A 15,603-nucleotide genomic window follows, 5' to 3' on the forward strand; every position below is an offset into this window, starting at 1 on the left:
TGAAATCTGCTGGTACGGGATGGTCATGGTGGTTATTGTCTTGGTCACTAGCAAGCTTTGTATATGCTTGACTATCTGTAGAGGTTTCTTGCTTTTAATAATCCTATCGGCCTCTCTTTGTACCTTTTGGGACAATTGCTAGTAAGATAACAATGGCTAGTGTACGTACTGTGCATGCAAATATAGAAATGCAATCACGATTGTGGTGCATTGCACCTATAATTCCAAAGATATATCTAATTTTACTTTTTAAATTTATTTATTTTTTTATATTAAAATGATATTAATACTATTTATAAAATAAAATAAAATAAATATTTAATATTTTTTATTGGTATGTTAGTTTGAGTAGTGGGGATTTAGGTATATTTAATTAGTGATAGTATTTCGTTTAAACAATATCATTATTTCCTCTAAACAATATTAGGCTTTAGTTCGATTATATTTTTGCTCACAAAAATTTAAAAAATAATATTTTCACCACACAATGTTTTAACACTTTTTCACCACATCATATCTTAACATAACACCTTATTACGATGTATACTATATCTTCTAAACTTTATTCATTAAATTTTTATCAAAATTTTGAAACTAAATAAATTATTAACCTTTAAAAAATATCAAAATATTAAATTATTATTTTTATTAAAAATTATAATTTAATTTAGCTTTTTATTAAAAATATAATGTTGATAGCCATTTTAATAATAAACTGAAAATAACGATTGTAAAATTAATAATCTTACGCGCCTTCTAAACCATTAGAAATCTACATTCCGTAACTGCATTCAATATTTAGTATTTACAAAATGTCCTGAAAATTACACAAACAATATGACTGCAATTATGAAAACTCGATTAATATTTTAAAATATTTGTTAGGTAATGGATAACGTTAAAAAGTTAGAATGAAATAATGTATAATAATAATGATGTTCAAGAAATGTTTTTGGAGTTTTAAGTAATGTTTTTGGAGTTTTAAGTAGGAATTTGATGATTTTATTTTGCTAAGTTTTGATTTGTGTTGTTTAAATTGGGTTAGTGATTATATATAGATTTAGTACTTTGGAAAAAAATTAAAGCACTTGGATTGTGGGGAGTTGATAACTCAAATTTATAATTCCAATAATAAATTGAAAAAAAACTTCCAAAACACTTAAAATAAACTAAAATTATAGGAATTTACTTAACTTATTTCTAGAATAATTTATATTTATATGTAGTTATACTAATAAACTAAATATCTTTAAATCAAACAATACAATTTGTTGAGAAATTGTAATTTCTTTTTTTTTAAATAATTTTTAAATACTCAAATGAATTCAATATAAATGAAGACACTCAATCTATACACTAAAACTAATCTATGAACTAAAAATTATGATTTTTAAAAATCTACGCCATATTTTAGACAAAATTGATTTTAATAAGAAAAAAGTCATTTCATCAATAAAATGTTAAGCTCCATTAAATTTTTCCCAACTGTTGTCTACAATTATTGAAGTAAATTGCAATCATTTTCTTAATTTCTGGAAACCAACTGTAGTAATTTCCTTAAATTAAGAAAATCAACTGCAGTTAATTAATTTTCTTGTTGGGAGCTTCTGAAGTGGTCCATTACTCCATCTGAAGTTCTCTACCATGATCTGTGGAACACCTGACACATAGCCAACAGAAGCTTGACTATATATGTTTCTATTTGGTCCCCAAGTTTGCAACTCAATCCCCTTCAGTTTTACACCATCAAGCTAAAGTGAGCAGAGCTTGGAAGTGCCACACGGGTGAAAGAAAAGTTTGTAGGTTCCTTCTTCTTGGCCTTGTTTTGTTCCAATGCATGTTGCGTTATTGTTGGAGATGAAGAATCTGCTTGCACGAGGGTTTGAAGCTGCTCAATATTATTCACTGAAATATATGTGATTGCATGCCGTGGAAATTTGGTGAAAGAGCGGTTCCGATCAAAAGAATATATATGATAGTGTGCTTACACAGAACCATGTTTTGATTACTGAAACGTAAGCTTTTATATGTGGCGCAAAGAGGGATTTGAACAAAGAAAGAAATCGATTTTCATTATTCTTGAGGCTCAAGACCACCATTCAAAGAGGAACGAGTTTCTTTCCTTTTGGGACTGTGTGTAAGCTGTTTGTGGGTGTTGGATTGTTATTTTACCAACTGAACCTATGAATCTATTGCTGGAGAAAAGGTTACACTACCTCTGTGAGTATTCCTGAAGAATGAGATGAGACTCCATTTCTGGTATGAGCAGAACCAAGGTCGAGTTTACCCACCGTCTGTTATTTATTTAGAAATTCTACGTCAATAAATTATTGTAGAGGTGCATGCAATCATTTATGAGAAGCATCAATGGAGGTATTTATCTTGGGCATTAAAGATTTATTTTAGATTCTTTTTATTGAATTCTGCATATTAAAGAATCATTGTTTTAAGCTAACATTTGGTATCGGAGCAAAATTTTATCTCTGCCTTGGTGTTTTCCATTAAAATGAGGGTTTTCTGGAGTTTCTTAATTTCGTGTGTTTTACTTAATTGTACAATTTGTTTTTACTTAAGTAAAAAGAGGAATTATTACCATTGTTTATAGTAATGCTGACATTTATGAAGTTTATTTAAAATGTCATTTTGACTTATTCCTTTCAGGAAACATTATTTTTACTCTGGTTAAGATTTGTTTATAATTTTATAAGTAAATTTTTAAGTGTTTCGTCAGCGCGGTAATTGTTTCTGCTTTTCATATTTTTAAATTGCTTCATATTAAACCATGTATACGCCATTTCACTTAGCATGAAATGTGAAGTACTGTGTATAGTTTTGTTATGCAATTTATGTAAGAAATAATGTCTAGTGATCCATATAATTTTAATTAATTAAAAAATAACCACAACATCTCTAATTAAATAAAATTATATATTATGATTGGTTAGATCACATAAAGATTATTTAGACATTAAATTGTAATTAATTATACTAAATATAATAAATTTTATCCCACAGGAGTTTTTATTATATTTATGTAATTAATTAGGATAAAATATTCATAACTTACCCACAGGAATTATGAATTAACAGTTTTATCATAAAGTTCAAAACTATGAATAATTGAATCTGCTTGAATTGAAAATTTAGCCCACTGGCAATTTGTATGTCATTAGATTAATTTTTTAGCATGATTTACATTGGTAAAACATGAAATTTTATTTAGGCCTCAATTTTAACATAAGCATGTGATCTTTAATTTTGATGCAGTTGTACAACCTGCAAATTTCTTTGAAATTCGTTGTGATATCCCTGAACTTAAGGGAGATAACTATAAGGTTTGGAAGGAGAGGGTTCTCCTTCATTTGGGGTGGATGGACATAGATTATGCTATTAGGAATATGAACCACCGACACTCACTAATACCAGCACTGCAACAGACATCACGCTTTATGAACGATGGGAGCGATCCAATCGCCTAAGCATGATGTTCATTAAGACTAAAATTTCAGTTGATATTCGTGGTTCCATTGATCAGCATGAAAAGTTCTGAGACTTGCTAAAGGCCATTGATGATCAATTCGTCACTTCAAACAAGGCACTAACAAGCACCCTAATCATGAAGTTCTCATCCCTAAGGCTCACCGGTGTGAAAGGTGTGTGCGAGCACATCATGCAGATGAGGGACACTATGGCTCAATTGAAGAAACTCGAGGTTGAAATATCGGAGTCTTTCCTGGTGCACTACATCCTGAACACCCTTCCACAACAATACGGACCTTTCAAAATCTCATACAACACACATAAGGATAAATGGTCAATTAATGAACTCATGACCATGTGTGTTCAAGAGGAAGAGAGACGGTGATGGAATTGGGAGAAAGTGCAATGTTGGCAACGCGTGGAAAGGGAAAATCTCAAGCCAATCGGAAAGGGAAAGGTAAAGTACCTCCCCAAGCCGATATCAAGAAGGATTCCAAGTGTTTCTTCTGTAAAAAAGAAAAAAAAGAAAAAAGAAAAAAAAGGGACACATGAAGAAAGAATGCGCCAATTTTCAGAAATGGCTTGTGGATAAAGGTAATTTAATCTCGTTTGTTTGTTATGAATCTAATATGGTTAATGTTAATATTAACACATGGTGTATTGATACTGGATCAACAATTCACATTTCGAATTCTTTGCAGGGTTTGCAAAACCTAAGGAAGCCAGTGGGAAGTGAGCAAAGCATCTTATCAGGAAACACGATGGGCTCGCATGTGGAAGCTATAGGAACATGTTATTTAACTTTAAGTAGTGGTTTTGTTTTAGAATTAGAAAAGACTTTTTATGTTCCAAGTTTTTCTAGAAACTTGATTTCAGTTTCAAGGCTTGTACCTTTTGGATATTCCTTTAACTTTTCAGAAAAATCCTTCAGTCTATTTTATAAATCTGATTATGTTGGGAATGGTATTTTGTCTAATGGTCTTTACTGCATTAATTTACAAAAAAATGTCACTTATGATTCAATGCATGTTCACACTAGCACTAAAAGATGTGTTAGGAATGAAGATTCCTCTAAATTATGGCACCGAGACTAGGTCATATCTCCATAGAAAGAATTAAAATATTGGTAAATGAAGGGGTACTTAATACTCTGGATTTTACTGATTTTGAGACTTGTGTGGACTGCATAAAGGGAAAGCAAACCAACAAGTCAAAGATATGTGCCAATAGGAGTTCAGACATATTAGAGATCATACATACTGATATATGTAATCCAAACATGGACTCACATGGTCAGAGATACTTCATCTTCTTTATAGATGATTACTCACGATATATGTATCTCTACATGCTTCATAAAAAGAGAGAAGCATTAGATGCCTTTAAGATCTTTAAGGCTGAAGTAGAGAAACAATGTGCCAAGCAAATTAAGATCGTGAGATCAGATAGAGGTGCAGAATATTATGGTAGATACATAGAAGATGGACAAGCACCTGGGTCATTTGCAAAATTTATTCAAGAGCATGGGATTGTTGCCCAATACACCATGCCTAGTTCACCCAACCAGAATGATGTAGCAGAAAGAAGAAACTGAACATTATTGGACATGGTGCGGAGTATGCTTAGCAGTTCCAATCTTCCTAAATCCTTGTGGACTGAAGCACTTAAGACGACAATGTATATATTAAACCGAGTTGCAACCAAGGCTATTCCTAAAATGCCATTTGAATTATGGAAAGGTTGGAAACCGAGTTTGCGACATATGTGCGTTTGGGGATGCCCGTCTGAAGTGAGAATTTATAATCCACAAGAGAAGAAGCTGGACCCAAGGACCATTAGTGGGTATTCCATTGGATATGCTGAAAGGTCTAAAGGTTCCAAATTTTATTGTCCATCTCATAGCACTAGGATTGTGGAATCAAGAATGCAAAGTTTCTTGAAAATGACTTGATCAGTGGGAGCGATCAAACGAGGAACATAGTTTTTGAGAAGGATCATTTAGAGTTTCAACCTTCCACCTCAAGTGATAGATTGGTTATTGTTCATAGCACCCCTCAAGTACAAACTGGTGTTGAACAACCAATTGTTGAAGTTCCACAAGCTGCTGACGACATTCCAGTAGATCAGGTAGTTTAAGAGTTGCCAAGAACTTTTGAACAAGAAGTTGAACCACATACTTCTCAGGAAGATGATGCTACAACATTAAGAAGATCTACTAGACCAAAGAGATCAGCAATTCCTGATGATTATGTTGTGTATTTGCAAGAATCTGACTACAACATTGGAGCTGAAAATGATCCCGAGTCCTTTTCACAAGCCATAAGTTGCAAAGAATCAGAATTATGGTACAATGTCATGAAGGAAAGATGAATTCTATAAAAAGTAATGAAGTCTGGGATCTTGTTGAGTTTCCGAATGGTGCAAAAGCCATTGGATGTAAATGGGTCTTTAAGACAAAGAAAGACTCATTGGGCAACATTGAGAGATACAAGGCAAGACTTGTTGCTAAGGGATTCACTCAAAAAGAATGAATTGATTACACGGAGACTTTCTCTCCTGTATCTAAGAAAGATTCCTTGCACGTTATTATGGCATTAATAGCCCAATTTGACTTGGAGTTGCAACAAATGGATGTGAAAACGACTTTTCTTAATGGAGATCTAGAGGAGGAGGTTTACATGAAACAACTTGAAGGATTCCTCTCTAGTGATGGTGAGCAATTGGTTTGCAAGCTTAAGAAGTCATTATACGGTTTAAAACAAGCATCCCACCAATGGTATTTGAAATTCCATAATGTAATTTCTTCTTTCAGTTTTGTATAAAACATTATGAATCAATGTATATACCTGAAAGTTAGTGGGAGTAAAATTTGTTTTCTTGTTTTATATGTGGATGACATTTTGCTAGCAACCAATGATAATGGTTTGCTACATGAGGTGAAACAATTCCTCTCTAAAAATTTTGATATGAAGGATATGGGTGAGGCATCTTATGTCATTGGCATTAAAATTCATAGAGACAGATTTCGAGGCATCTTGGGTCTGTCACAGGAAACCTATATTAATAAAATTTTAGAGAGATTTCGGATGAAGGATTGTTCACCAAGTGTAGCTCCCATTGTGAAGGGTGATAGGTTCAATTTGAACCAATGCCTAAAGAATGACTTTGAAGGGGAACAAATGAAGAACATTCCATATGCCTCTGCTGTCGGAAGCCTAATGTATGCTCAAGTCTACACAAGACCTGACATTGCATTCGTTGTGGGAATGTTGGGACGATATCAGAGTAATCCAGGTTTACACCACTAGAGAGCTGCAAAGAAAGTAATGAGGTACCTTCAAGGAACCAAAGATTACATGCTTATGTATAGATGGACGAACAACTTGGAAGTAATTGGCTACCCAGATTCTGACTTTGCTGGATGTGTTGATTCATGCAAATCAACATCAGGATACATTTTTATGATGGCCGGTGGAGCTGTATCATGGAGGAGTCCCAAGCAGACCTTGATTGCCACTTCCACTATGGAAGCCAAGTTCGTCTCTTGTTTTGAGGCTACTTTACATGGTGTATGGCTTAAGAGTTTCATATCTGGGCTTAGAATTATGGATTCTATCTTTAAGCCATTGAGAATATATTGCGATAATTCAGCCGTTGTTTTTATGGCTAAAAACAACAAAAGTGGGAGTCGAAATAAACACATCGACATTAAGTATTTAGCTATAAGGGAACGTGTTAAAGAAAAGAAAGTGGTCATTGAGCACGTCAGCACTGAGTTGATGATTGTTGATCCTTTGACTAAGGGCATGCCACCGTTTAAATTCAAGGATCATGTAATGAATATGGGACTTGGTTCCATAATGTAGTTTCTCATTGTACGGACAATTTTATTTTAATGAAATTCTTAATTATTGTGATGTTTTTCTCATATTTATGTGCACCTTAATTTGATTTGAGAAAACTCGTTTGTGTACCAAGAATAAACATAAGGTTTATTCATTAAGAAATTGTTGCCACATAAATTATAATAAGAATAAATACATAATAATACATGGAAGATAATACTCGTCATTAGAGGACTTATCGCCATGATTCATGTATCTATTATTTAATACATATTATCAATGGGTTTTAAGATGAGACATTAGGTTTGGAAGTATGGACCAAGTGGAAGAATGTTAAGCTCCATTAAATTTTTCCCAACTGCTGCCTACAATTATGGAAGTAAACTGCAGTCATTTCCTTAATTTCTGGAAACCAACTGCAGTAATTTCCTTAAATTATGGAAATCAACTGCAGTTAATTAATTTTTTTGTTGGGAGCTTCTGAAGTGGTCCATTACTCCATCTGAAATTCTCTACCATGATCTGTGGAACACGTGACACATAGCCAACAAAAGCTTGATGGAAGCTTGGCTATATATGTTTATGTTTGGTCCCCAAGCTTGCAACTCAATCCCCTTCAGTTTTACACCATCAAGCTAGAGCAAGCAGAGCTTGGAAGTGCCACACGGGTGAAAGAAAAGTTTGCAGGTTCCTTATTGTTTGCCTTGTTTTGTTCCAGTGCAGGTTGCGTCACTGCTGGAGATGAAGAATCTGCTTGCACGAGGGTTTGAAGCTTCTCGGTATTATTCACTGAAATATATGTGATTGCATGCCGTGGAAATTTGGCAACAGAGCGGTTCCAATCAAACGAATATATATGATAGTGTGCTTACACAGAACCATGTTTTGATTACTGAAACGTAAGATTTTATATGTGGCGCAAAGAGGGATTTGAACAAAGAAAGAAATCGATTTTCATTATTCTTGAGGCTTAAGACCACCATTCAAAGAGGAACGAGTTTCTTTCCTTTTGGGACTGTGTGTAAGTTGTTTGTGGGTGTTGGATTGTTCTTTTACCAACTGAAAATACAAATCTGTTGCTGGAGAAAAGGTTACACTACCTCTGTGCGTATTTCTGAAGAATGAGTTGAGACTCCATTTGAGCAGAACCAAGGTGGAGTTTACCCACCGTCTGTTATTTATTTAGAACCATCTGTTATTTATTTAGAAATTCTAAGTCAATAAATTATTGTAGAGGTGCATGCAATCATTTATGAGAAGCATCAATGGCTGGAAGTATTTATCTTGATCATTAAAGTTTTATTTTAAATTCTTTTTATTGAATTCTGCATATTAAAGAATCATTGTTTTAAGCTAACATAAAATAACTACTAATTTATATTATTTAAATTTCCCATATATCTTATTCAAATTTCTGCAATACTGATGTACCGAAAGGGAGGAATAATACACTGATCTCAAATTATGTAAATGTACACAGATATCCTGAAATAAAGTGATGTAGATGTATTCCCTTCGAGATCTCCACAATGATTCCAAGAAATTGAAATAACCCTCCAATCGTTCCAGGTAATCGTAAATATTACAAAATAAATTGATTGAAATTGTAAAAATTGTGAGAATAATGTAGAAAATGAGTTAGTTATGAACAGTTACACAAGATGCAGTTGTGAGTAGTTAGAGTTGGTTACCAAAATTGGTTGTTAGTTTCCTATATAAATGAATATGTAATCGAGCAGAAGATTAATAAAGTTTTGTGAAGTTTATATTTTAAGTTGGTATCAGAGCTTTCTTTAGTAAACGCCTCTCTTCTTTTCGTGGGCAGGGAGAGACCTCCTGCCATTAGAGTGTGCGTGAAGACTGCTGTTGCTGCGTGTGGTGCAGCGTGAGAGCCGTGAGGCGGAGTGTGTTGCTGCGTGTGGTGCAGCGTGAGAGCCGTGAGGCGGAGTGTGTTGCTGCGTGTGGTGCAGCGTGAGAGACTGAGACCTGCGGGTGTTTCCAAGAAGACGGAGCAGTTAGTGGTGCGTTTGTGGACAGCAAATTGTGGACAGCATACGGTGCAGCAAATTCCACTCGAAGTTTTCAACGGCGTTGCAGCAAGAAGTGCCCTGAATCCGGTGCAGCAGGACGGGTATCGATTTTTTATTCTGAGCAAGAAAATCCGGAATGTGGACAAAACTTCTTACGTCTACAGTTGAGTTTGACCGGTGGTATGTATTACAATTGAATTTGATCGTTGGTGTGTGAGCAGACGGCAGCCCCTACCTGTAGACTTCTCACAAAGACTTGGACCAAACCTGCGGCCCTTTGCTGCATAATGTTCTTTGCCGAGAGCCACCGTTAGACGCCATCTATTTTTTTTTGAAATTCAAGTCATTGTATTCGATAAAGATTTGAAGGATTTTATTAAATTGCCGAATTTCCCAAAGTTATGATTTAAGATTAAGTCGAGTATTGGTCATGTACTTGTGCTGTTTTGGTTTAGTTTGCTGCCGAATCTTGTAATTGATTGATAGCAGAGGTTGTTCTGTGTTTTTAAAAAAAAGGATAGCAGAGTACAGAGATGGCTAATCCCCTTGCAGATTCCTATTTAAATGAGTCTTCAAAACTTGACGGAGACAACTATGTAAATTGGAAATTTAAGATCACCACAGTACTGGAGGCACACAATCTCTGGTCGATTGTAAAAGGTGACGAGACCAAGCCTCAACCTCCTACTAACCCTCAAGATTGGGAGAAGCGTGAAGTAAGAGCAAGGGTGCTGCTTCGTATGTCAGTGAAGGACAATATTATTCCTCACATTCGGGACTGTGACACTTCGAAGGCGACATGGGACACTCTTAAAAGTTTGTATGAGACTTCTAATGCTAATCGTATTTTATTTTTAAAAACAAAGCTGCTATCTATCAAAATGGATGCCAATGAAAGCATTAGTAACTTTGTTTCCCGAATTAAAGACTTTAGTGATAAGCTTGGTGACATTGGTGAAAAGGTTTCTAGTACAGACTTGGTAACTGTTACTTTAAAGGGGTTAGTCCCCGACTATAAAGTCTTTATTTCAGCTCTCTCAGCTAGACCGACACCTCCTACATTTGAAGAATTGGCTGGAATTCTTCTTCAAGAAGAAGAGCGCATGAAAACATTTGAACTGGAGTCAAATGGTTCTGATTTGGCTTTGACTGCAAGAGGCCAAAAACCATTCCGAGGGAGATCATGGGACAGAAACAGAGGCCATTTTCAAGCAAAGCAGAAAGGTAAGGCACCTCCTGATTCTTATGTTAAAAGGAATATTGTATGTCATTATTGTGGAAAACCTGGACATCTGGCAAAAGATTGCTATAGGAGAAAGAATAATGAATCAAATCAAAGACATAACAGGCATAATGGAAACTACATAAACAAAGACACCTCAGTGAATGATGGATTTAAAAATCTTAAGTTATTTCTTTCTGATGCTGCATTGTCTGCTGAAACTGATGATGAGAATACTTGGTTTATCGATTCTGGTGCATCGGCACACATGACTTGTAATAAAGAATGGTTTGATAAATATTTTGAGAAATCTGATGGTACACACATTTACTTAGGAGATGATAGGTCACTTAAAGTTCAAGGCTATGGCATAGTAAATGTGTACTTACCTAATGGACAAATGAGACAGATTCATAATGTGATGTATGTACCTGCTCTTAAAAAGAATCTGCTATCTGTTTCCGCCATCACTGATAATCATTTAAAAGTAGAATTTGGTAAATTGGGGTGTATAGTTAAAGATGTTCAGGACCACTACAAGGTTGTTTCTACAGGTACCAGGGTTGGAGGATTGTACAGATTGGATGTGACAGTCAAGCGCCATGTTGCATTGACATCTCAAGAGACATCGACAGCAGAATTATGGCATCACAGGTATGGGCACCTAAATTACAATGATTTATCGTTGTTACAAAGGAAAACAATGGTTGAAGGTCTTCCTGAGATGAAGTGTGAACATTTACCATGTGAAGCTTGTGCACTTGGTAAGCAGCATAGAGAAGAGTTTCCTACTCATACTGAGAAACGGAAGTATGATATTCTTGAATTAATTCACACTGATGTATGCGGACCTATGCAAACTAGGTCTCTTGGTGGTGCTTTATACTTTGTTATTTTTATTGATGATAGATCTAGATATACCTGGGTCTATTTTGTTAGAAGGAAAAGTGACATATTTGAGTATTTTAAAGAGTTTAGAAATATGGTTGAAAAACAAACAGGAAAGTGCATTAAAATACTCAGATCTGATCAAGGGGGTGAATATAAATCAAAGACATTTAACACCTATTGTAAATCTAATGGAATTCAACAACAGTTCACAGTGCCACATACCCCTCAGCAAAATGGTGTTGCTGAGCGATGGAATAGAACCTTGGTGGAATCTGCTCGTAGTATGCTGCAAGGTAAGAACATCTCTAATGGTTTCTGGGCAGAAGCCATTAACACTGCTGTTTATCTAAAGAATCGATGTCCCACTAAGCAATTAGTTTTTCAGACTCCTTTTGAGGTTCTTTATGGTTCTAAACCTGATGTGAGTCATTTCAAAGTCTTTGGATGTACTGCTTTTGCTCATATTCCTGAAGCTAACAGAAGAAAACTTGATGCCAAGTCCATCAAGTGTATTTTCATTGGATATTGTACGGATCAGAAAGCCTATAAATTGTTTGATCCAAGTTCCCATAAACTATTTGCAAGTCGTGATGTATTGTTTCATGAGCAGACTGATAAAAGTAATACAAAGAATGATACATGGCATATTTCTAATGATGATGCACATATCAAGCTTGATACTATGATTAAACAGGAACAGGAACAGGTCCAGGTACAGGTACAGGATCAGGATGATAGCAGCAGTACGAGCACATCTAGCAGCAGTGAGTCATCACAAGGGGGTGATACACCTCAAAGCCAACGAATCATGGATGGAACACCCACACCAAGAAGGTCATCCCGACAGACTCGGCCTCCTGCAAGGTATAGAGACTATGCCTTAATGTCTAATATAATGAATGTTGAAGAACCAATTGATTATGAGCAGGCTAAACAACATGAACCATGGATTAATGCTATGAATGATGAGTATGCTGCGATTATGAAAAATCAAACATGGGAATTAGTGGAACTTCCTGAAAATAAAGTTCCAATTGGCAGCAAATGGTTGTATAAAACAAAATTTAAAGCAGATGGTACAATTGATAAATTTAAGGCTAGATTAGTAGCAAAAGGATATGCTCAACAGGAGGGCATTGATTATGAAGACACTTTTGCACCAGTAGCTAAGTTGAATACAATTAGATTACTGATTGCCTTAGCCACCAAACATAACTGGAATATACATCAAATGGATGTCAAATCTGCTTTTCTAAATGGTGATTTACAGGAAGAAGTTTATTTGGTTCAACCTGAAGGGTTTGTCAAACAGGGACAGGAGCATCTGGTTTGCAGGTTACGAAAGGCCTTGTATGGTTTGAAACAGGCACCAAGATCATGGTATGTAAAGATTGATACTTTCTTTCTTCAGAATGGGTTTGTGAAAAGCAAAAATGATCCTAACTTGTATGTAAAGAAAGATGAAAAAGGACATGTTGCTTTAATATCTTTATATGTGGATGATCTCATTATAACAGGCAGTGCTCACAGGTTAATTGAAGAAATTAAAGTTCAGTTGTCACAGGTTTTTGAAATGAAAGATTTGGGTGAAATGCATTACTGTTTAGGCATTGAGGTATGGAGAGAAACTGGTAAAACATTGATCACTCAAAGCAAATATACGAAGGAGATTCTTAAAAAGTTCAATATGATAGATTGTAAAGCTATGTCAACTCCATTAGAACAGAATGCAAAGTTGTACAAAGAAGATGATTCGGAAGAGGCAAATGGAATTTTATATCGTCAGTTAGTGGGAAGTTTGAACTATCTCACCACTACCAGGCCAGACATTGCATACTCAGTCAGTATCCTTAGTCAATTCATGGCTAAGCCTTCAGGAAATCACTGGATTGCTGCAAAGAAAGTTCTTCGATACTTAAAGGGAACAGTGAATCTTGGTATTATGTATACTGATGTATCTGATGTTGTACTGACAGGTTTTTCTGATTCAGATTGGGCAGGAAATCCAGATGACAGACGATCTACCTCTGGCTATGCATTCCATATTGGATCAGGGGTCGTATCTTGGAGCAGTAAGAAACAGCCAACTGTTTCTTTATCATCAACAGAATCAGAGTACAAAGCTTTAACCAATGCCACCTGTGAAGCTATTTGGTTGCGGAGAGTTCTTGCTGATCTTGAAGAAGCGCAAAGTGGTGCAACATGTATTAATTGTGATAATCAGAGTGCTATCAAATTAGCACATAATCCAGTTTACCATGCTAGAACAAAACATGTTGAGTTACAGTACCACTTTGTACGTGAAAAAATTGAGTCCAAAGAAATTGAGTTGATATTTTGTAACACCAAGGATAATGTGGCTGATATATTTACTAAGCCCCTTGGTAAAATCAAATTTGAAGTTTTTAGAGATCAGTTAGGTATTGTAGAAAATCCATTTCTCCATTAAGGGAGGATGTGAGAATAATGTAGAAAATGAGTTAGTTATGAACAGTTACACAAGATGCAGTTGTGAGTAGTTAGAGTTGGTTACCAAAATTGGTTGTTAGTTTCCTATATAAATGAATATGTAATCGAGCAGAAGATTAATAAAGTTTTGTGAAGTTTATATTTTAAGTAAAATGACAAAACGATGGTAGTAGAAGAACATCTTCTGAAGAAAACTCACATAATAAAATTACATTACCACAGAATAAAGCGATATTTCAACCGATTTTGACTATCAGAGCAGGCGCTGAAAGCCTTAAACAATTTTCTTGGGAGACCTGAGAAAATCAGAGATTAAAGGTGATTTGTAAAGGGTTTGGAAAAATTGTTTGCGCCATCCCTAAGAAATAATTGTCCATTTAAGGTTTTCGCGGATTCAATGATAAGGATATCAGACCTTAACCATAATCTTTAATAAATAAACTTCCATTATTTAAGTTTTAAAGTGTTCGCCAACTTCCATTATTTAAGTTTTAAAGTGTTCGCCATTATCTAATTTTTTTTTCTTAGATATTTAAGTCTTGTTCTCAATCTTTACTAAAAGTTCTTCCCAAAATCCTGTATTTTGTAATCAAACTGTCAGAATGACCACAGTAAAAGCCAAATAGGAACACATATACAGCTGCAAGCCTAAAAAGGCTTAGTGACTCCTTGGGAAAAAGCATCAGCTAAACACAAAATGCCAGTGAATTTGAATGACATTTTGCGCAACCTTCCAAATATCTATTTCGACAAAAGCTGAATCCTACTGGAGTTCGCTGCCATGGCCATATCCCGCCACTTGTGCATGAAATTGAAATCTTGATTGTTTAAACTAGTTTTTTTTATTGTGTATATGGATTCAACCCCCTGAAAATCCCTTGGAGCATTTTGATTGTGCAGAGTTCACCCATCAAACTTGTGATTTCAATGAATCCTTGTAGGATTCTAAACAAATTAGATTGAAAAATAAACTAGAAAACTTTTCAAAAATTAGCATTGACAACTCGAAAGTTAATTATTTTAGATATTTATTTATTTTTTGCTATCATGATGATGATTAACATCCACTAAGACCATTGTGGTATATCAACCTTAATAAGAGATTAATTGCAATTGTTTAAAATTTTATTTCTATGATAAAAAAGGAGAGAAAGAAACACTCCAAGATCAATATAGTTCTCTTGACTTAACAAGTGAGGAAGCTTGGATTCTTGTCAAATGTTATGGAAATGAGAACAGATGTCTAATCTTTGTAATGTTCATTATCTTATTATACTGGTCAAAACAAAAACAGAGACATAATTTGGGTTAGCAAAAGTCGGATTGATCTCATCTTTATAAAACCTTAACTTCCTTTTCCCCTCTAACTCCTTATCATCCCACAATTTATCCTTAATTTATTTATTACATTTAAATTATTTCAACTATATTAAAAAATATAAAAACATATTCATTAAATTAATAAATTACTATAATTAATATTAATGAATGATCGATCATTACATTCCAACAAAAGGAATATACATTACGTAATTGCATTCGATGTCTATGAAACATTTAAAAATTGGGGGCAAAAAATTACAAATTACATTCCAACAAAAGGAATATACATTACGTAATTGCATTCGATGTCTATGAAACATTTAAAAATTGGGGGCAAAAAATT

The sequence above is a fragment of the Pinus tabuliformis genome, chromosome 1_1, assembly GCF_031772625.1.
Source record: "Pinus tabuliformis cultivar Carrire ecotype Pingquan chromosome 1_1, CPIR1, whole genome shotgun sequence".
Classification (NCBI taxonomy): Eukaryota; Viridiplantae; Streptophyta; class Pinopsida; order Pinales; family Pinaceae; genus Pinus; species Pinus tabuliformis.